This window comes from Sturnus vulgaris, chromosome 4, assembly GCF_052056855.1.
Source record: "Sturnus vulgaris isolate bStuVul1 chromosome 4, bStuVul1.hap1, whole genome shotgun sequence".
Taxonomy (NCBI): domain Eukaryota; kingdom Metazoa; phylum Chordata; class Aves; order Passeriformes; family Sturnidae; genus Sturnus; species Sturnus vulgaris.
The window spans coordinates 62,661,763-62,668,620 of NC_142246.1; the positions used below are offsets into that span (position 1 = coordinate 62,661,763).

The 6,858-nt window shown below is 40.1% G+C and overlaps 1 long non-coding RNA gene across 1 annotated transcript; it reads right to left on the reverse strand.

Annotated features, from left to right (window-relative positions):
- Positions 1-961: 961 nt before the first annotated feature.
- Positions 962-5,606, reverse strand: LOC148224040 (uncharacterized). Its single transcript, XR_015803367.1, has 2 exons — positions 5,411-5,606; positions 962-5,153 (listed from the first exon to the last, which is right to left on the reverse strand). It is a non-coding gene; the product is annotated as an uncharacterized LOC148224040 (long non-coding RNA).
- Positions 5,607-6,858: the final 1,252 nt, after the last annotated feature.

A 6,858-nucleotide genomic window follows, 5' to 3' on the forward strand; every position in this document is an offset into this window, starting at 1 on the left:
TGTCCTAAGGAGGCCAGAATTGAACACAGCACTCCAAACCTGGCCTCGCCTAGGGCTGAGTTCTGTAGCTGTTCAGTAACTGAAGTCTGCCCTTCCCGAAGCTTTTTTTTTCTTTTGGGAGGGGTGGTTTTGTAGAAGGGGAGGTTTTTTGTTTTTTTGGGTTTTTTTTAGTAAGAATCAAAGAAACCCAATGCTAACAGCGGCTCCCCAGCCGGGCACTCCGCTTTCGCGGACCCTCCCACGAGGAAAACCGCGGCTGTGAGGGACAAGAGGATGTTTGGATGCTCCAGCTCCTGCCACTGCCAGAACGATCCCGGGGAGGCGAGTGAGTCGCTCCCACCAACCAAATTCCCAGCATGGGCGGGCGCGCTGCCATTCTTCCTCCTCCTCCTCTTGCTGCTCCCTGGGGAGCGCAAGGGGAGCGAATGTGGGTCATGAGAGACGCCACCCCGATGTGACGAGCTGAGGACAAACGGGAGCAGGATGAGGGAAGGAAAACTCGCTGTCTTCCTTCGGGTGAAAAGCCCTTGAAAGCGGCACCGGTTGTTCTGGTTTCTCAGAGCCGGTGTCACAGCCAGCCCCAAAAGGTCTCCGGGAAGGGGCGGCAGTGCCAAAACCCCGAATCCCCGCCGAGCCCCGGGGTGGGTGGTGGAACCTCCAGATAAAACTAAAAAAAGGGTAAAGCACAACAACTGCTGCCCTTTTTGTGCACTCTCCCAGTATGGTATGAGCTACAAAGAGGCATCAATCCTATCCTGTCTCTTTTGTTTGACCTTTTACATGAATTTATTTGATATTAATCTGACTATCTGTTAATAAAGAAGTGGGAGGGTCTGCTCCTCCGAGCTCTTCTTTCAAGGAGTCTTCAACTGTGCATTTTTATGGAGGCTGCCTGTGTTAATAAGGATTAGACACACTCCTAAAAGCTGTAGGGTCTTGTAACAGCTGTTTAACACACAGACAAGTGTTTGAGGTTTATTAACAAAGTATTAGAGCCAACATGGCAGCATCAAAGATTTCCAAAGGAAGGATCATCTCAGGAATGTGAACACAACCCGTAAACAGATGTAGAAAACAAATATAAGCATACTTACATTTTAACACTTCACATCCTCTGTGCTACAAAAAGCTGTCATTTATGTAATTCTATGGAGAGAAAGGGAATGAATCTTTAAACTGGTAAAAAATTCTGTGTTTTAAAATCTGAAAAAAAAAATTTGAAATTTCCAAGGAGGACAACCAGCATTTGTACGGGAAATAAAAATTTCTCCTTACACTTGATACTGCACCATGTTTGAGACAGAACCATTTGGATGTACCCCTCCCTGACTGTGTTTACAAAGACAAAAAAAACGAAGAAGCAAACTTAAACCACAGTTTTTCTGGAACATGCTTTTCTGAAGTGATCTGCAATGTTCCTTGTAAGCATACCAAATAAGATTGCATTTATTTAATATTAATTATTATACTAACTGTATTATTACTATTAATGTTATTATCAGCATCATATAAAATTTTAACTTCCCTGTGGCCTGATTTGAGAATGCCATACTTAGAATGTGTAGGTATCAAATTTCCCATGGTTTTGGGGCAAAAATTGCGAGGCACTCAAGACAAGACACATTCCATTATAATGCCTGTTCCATTCCCTTCCTACGTAATTTTCTCACATTGTTACTTTTATCTATAGAGTGCATGTCAAGACTAGAACATTTCATAGCTGCTCTCCTGTTTGAATTTCCAAGTCCTAAGAAAAGCCTAAGCTTCTTTTTTTCCTTTCTTTTCTCATTTTCCTTGGTTACATACATACATATACATCATTAGGGAGGGATGGTTTGCTGCTCTAATTTGAGCAGCAAACATCTGCAGTTTCTTCCTCAGAATGAGAAATGTTTAGAACTGTAATGTTGACACAATCAATCTCTGTGAAGCAACAGTGATCTTGTGTGGCTACACACACACTGTGTAATCTTGAAATTTTAATCTTAGTATTTGCTGCTGCCAGCATTTCCCATGCATGTTTTGGATTCCTTACATCTAGTGCTTGAGCCTCCCTGTCTTTCTGAGTCACCTGTAGTTTGCTAAAGTATTACCTTCCCTCTTGTAAGGAAAATACAATTTTTATTTGAACTGGCTAAGTACACAAACATGTCAGTTTTATCTGCCTCCTTTCAAGTATTCCCTCTCTCCATGGTCGGCCTTTAAGGTTTCCATCAAGCTATTCCTCACCAGGCAAAAGCAGAAATGAGATAATGTTTGGAATTTTTTACATACTTAGTGACTTGGAATACATGTTCTGTTTGTGGCCTCTCCTGCTATCCAAAGAGAATGTAATGTTTGTTGTTAATATTTTTCTGCTTTCTTCTTTAATATCTCACTAGAAAGAAAATAAATAAAATTCAATATTTGCAAAAATCCAACTTAATGGATTTCAGATGTTTTCATCTAAACTGCATACTCCAATAGCCAGCAAATCCAGCTTGCCAGGGTAAGCAGCATTGTCACGTTGAATCCTGTCAGATCTTCCTGTACTTCCTTACAGATAAATAAATACACCCTGACTGGCCTTGATTGTTAAAGGCAGTGGGGTACGTGCATTAGTCAAGGCCAGTAAAGTTCAGCAGACTTCCAGTTTAGAGTTCCATAGCCAATTGTTTAAATTTGATTTTTCAACCGGGTAAAATCAGTGTTAAATTCTTCAGCTGACCTGTTGGTCTCAGTTTGGGCTGGATTTATGTTCAAGCAACCATGCCAAAAATCTGTCACCAAAGATCTGGGAAAAAAAGTAATTTAAAAATAGCTGAGAGCTGGAAGTAAACCCTGTCGTCCTGAGCTTCCCAGGTGTGGTTACAAGCCCAGCGTGGTTCTGCCTCCCACAAGAAAACTGGAAGTGTTGCACTAAGGGAATAAAAAATGACAGAAGTTTTCTGTAAACTTTACATCCCAAAAGAAAAATCAGAAAGTGTGGATTAAAAACGAACTTAAACCCCATCTTGGAAATGAACTCCACCGGACCTTATGGAAAGTACTAGTAAAGTCTCTAAGCCTCATTTTAAGAAAACTTTTAATTTAAATAACCTTTAAACTGTTACTGTGGGTGCTGGTTTAGAAGCTTTATTCAAGTCTTCTGAACCCTCTATTCATGACTGGTCAGACCCCTTTGGGGATGCTGTGTGTCCAATTCTGGGCTCCTCAGTACAAAGAGCACATTGGAGCAGGCCCCAGAGATGGTGAAGAGATTCAAGCATCTGATGCAGGAGGAGAGCCTAAGGCAGCTGGGGCAGAGAAGCCCTGGGGGTCTTTTCAATGTGCATTAATAGCTGGTGGGGGAGTGAAGTGCAGCAGCTGAGGAACAGACCCACTGCCAGCTCCATTGCATCTGTTGTAAGTAATTTTTGGCAGCTGGAGTCATTACCCTTTAAATTGCTGCAGATAAATCTGAGCAGCTCTCAGGGATCAGATCTTTTAAGTAAAAGCTCCCATTTAGTTCTTATAGGATAAGAAAGCAGGGGTCCACAATAACTCATAACTTTCTTCTGCTTTCACAGTGCAACTAAATTGATGTTCAGTTTTGTCAGGGTCTGAGGGGGCTTCATAACACCTAACAATGTCGGAAAAAGTTTTAAATTAAGTACATTTTAGCAACTAAGTACTCTGCCTTTAAGCAAAACGAGTGAAGAGAAGTAATACATAATTTCATAACTTTTTATGATCAAATGCTTCTTAATCTTGAGCAATGGATGAGAAGAAATGGCTGCAGGTTGTGCCAGTGAAGTTTAGATTAGTAAAATATAGATTTTATATTAGGATCAAAGGGTTATCAAACATTGGAACAGGCTGCCCAGCGAAGTGGTGGAGTCACCATCCCTGGAGGTATTTAAAAGATGTGTGGATGTGGCACATGGGGACATGGTTTAGGGATTGGATTGGCAGTGCTGGGTTAATGGTGGGCCTCCATGATTTAAGAGCGATTTTTTCCAACCTAAATGATTCTATGATTCTGTGATTTAGAGCGTTTTTAAAAATCCTTGATCAGATATTAAAATTCAAATTTAAAAGCTGCTTTAAATACTGTTCACCTCAAATATGAGAGGTCCTCTCTGTTTCTGCAGAGAGCATAGTACTACAAGAGAGTTATGTCATCCCAACACAAAGATCAGCCTTGCCTAAAGAAGCAGCTTGCTTTCTTATTGATTAGGTGTGAAGGTTTTTGCAGTATGTCTTAGATGGCATTATTTCATTTTTTAGATATACTTTGGTGCATTTTTTATAATGTAGAATTTTACATTTTTATAATGTACTCTTAAAAATGCACATGGTGGTTTTCTTTTCTCATTTTTCTTTGCAAGTGCAATCAGTATAACTATTCATTTGTCTGCATCATGTGTTCATGATTGGTAGATTGCTGCTATCTTAAAAGCACTGAATTAATAAATGAATGTCTAATGAGTCTCAACTAGGTGGCATTGGAAAATGCATTTCTATTCTCTAAGGAATTTATGCAGGCTGAGCTGAAGAAGCTGCCTTACCTCATTTCTTTGGTTCTCTTCACCTAGGAGTCTTCAAAATGTCAGTAATTCCTTACACTATGCAAGCTATATCAGTTAATATCTCAGGAACTTTTACCACAGAAAATTCTGAATAAATTTACGAAACACCTCATTTGCACTACTCTTAGTGAGCAGTCTTTACTTTTCCTTTTGATTCTGCACCCTTATTTTGTTAGCTTTTTTTTTCCACTCCCACATTTGTATTAAAAGATGTGATTGTTGTTGCAGACCTCTTAAGAATCCAGCTTCTGGCAGCACTGAAAGACATGTTTGCTTTGTTTTCTGCTTTGGTAGTAAACCCTACATTGGTTTTGGGCAAAACAAAGGTGCCTGACATGAGCAAACAGAAGACACTACAAATCATGTTTCTTCACTTGAGTCCTGTTCACTGAAAGCCAAGTTTAAGTTCATGAGGTCGGATACCTGTGCACTTGCAGAGGGTGCTGGAGGGAGGCGTTTTGCACCTGTGCTCACCTGCCTTGCTGTGCTGCACCCAAAGGATTCCGTGTGTCTGTGGAAGCAGCTGCTCCCAACCCTTCCCTCATCACATTCAGCTTGCACTGCAGTTGTTTTTCACGTACTGTTCAAACTCTCCGGCCAAGCCTGGTCCAAAAGAAGCATAAGATCCAGAAATAGCTCCATATTAGAGTTTTGAGAGGGATTATGAGAGGTTTTCTGCATAAAACTCTAGTATGATCTCAGAGGATGTTTTGAAATCCCCAACAAATTGCTTCTCACAGAGGCTGGATTAAGATCTGTGGAGTAAATGCAGTTACAGGCCCGTGCTACATCACAGCAAGGAATGAGTAACAAAAACTTTAATTACTACTATTATTATTATCATTGTAAAAACAACTTACCGTTGGTAGATATTGTGATACTTCAATCTTTCAGTTCTATTGTACAGTTTGAACTACAAAAGTTAGGGATGCTCCTGTAATGGACACAGGAGCCATATAATCTCCCTCTGGATCATAACACTGAAGCAAAAACAGAAGAGAACAGACCAGCCTGAGGATTTTGGCAAAGTCATTGTTTCCCAGAGACCACATAGCAACTGGTGGCTACACAAAAAGGAAAAAAAAAAAATAAGGGAGAGGGTGCGTCTCTGAAAATTCGTGCTGTGTTTGGTTTTCTTAATAGCTTAGTTACATTTCGGATGCTGTATTATTTTTGGCTCACTTGAAACCTTTCTGTTATAGCCACTAATTATTTACATTTTTCTGTCACACATATTTTTTGCTACCTCATTTTCTTTTCAATATAGCTCCTCCTGAATTGATGCTTTTCTAGGATTCAGAGGGATGAGGCTCTGTGGGAGGGAGGAAATTTAATAGGGCTTCATGTAGGGGGATGAGGAGGTCAAGGAAGAGAAGGTGATTTTCATGTTTTAGAAGGAAGGAGAAGGACAATATCAAGACAAGGAGGTGACTTAAAGAGAGAATAGAACAGCAGAAAGTGAAAGGAATGGGGACTAAGAGCCTGTTTTAGAGAAACAGGAATCACTGGTAAGGAAATGCTCAGGGAAACAGTCCATACAGAGCAGTAATGAATCCGTTCCTGCTTTAGGAACAGAATGAAAACAGAAATAAAATATTTAGAAGATTGCAGTTTTACCAACCTGCAGTGTCTTTCATTAGATTATTAAAAGTCATGCACCAATTATACTTATCTACCTGAGGAGTCACAAAGTGATCAAGTATTGTCTGACTGGATTAGTCAGTGGTATTTTACATTTCAAGGCACTCAAATTGACTACTTTGCAAAGCAGCCAGGTGCTGTAAGACAGTAGGTTATTGTTAAGCATCAGGCACAGTGGAAGCCAGTATTTCCTGAAAATACAAATCTTTTACATAATCTTTTCTGTATTATCCCCTATATTCTATCCCCACTAGCTTTATGAAACCAGCAATTAGCCACTGATCCGATTACTTCAGTTAGCACCAACTGAAAACAAAAAAAAAAAAAAGACTTTCACCTCAAAATGCTGTGAACATCTAGCTAACTCAGGGGAAATAGGAGATCTGAAGAAAATCTGCAATTTGGTACCAGGGACCCTATACTAGGACATAGAATGAAAGTGAAATTAGGAGGTAGGATTAAGGAATTAATTGAGCAAAGGTAGATCTAAACAATGTCCATTGCATCATGTCCATCTTGATTTGGTAACACTTGACCAGATGGTAATACATTGATAAGAGGTGCTGCCAATATTACAGCAATTCACCTGTGGAAGCACCAACAAGGGACATGAAGCCAGTCCCAGCTGATACCTCAATGAATACTCTGTGTGAAATGCATCTTCTTT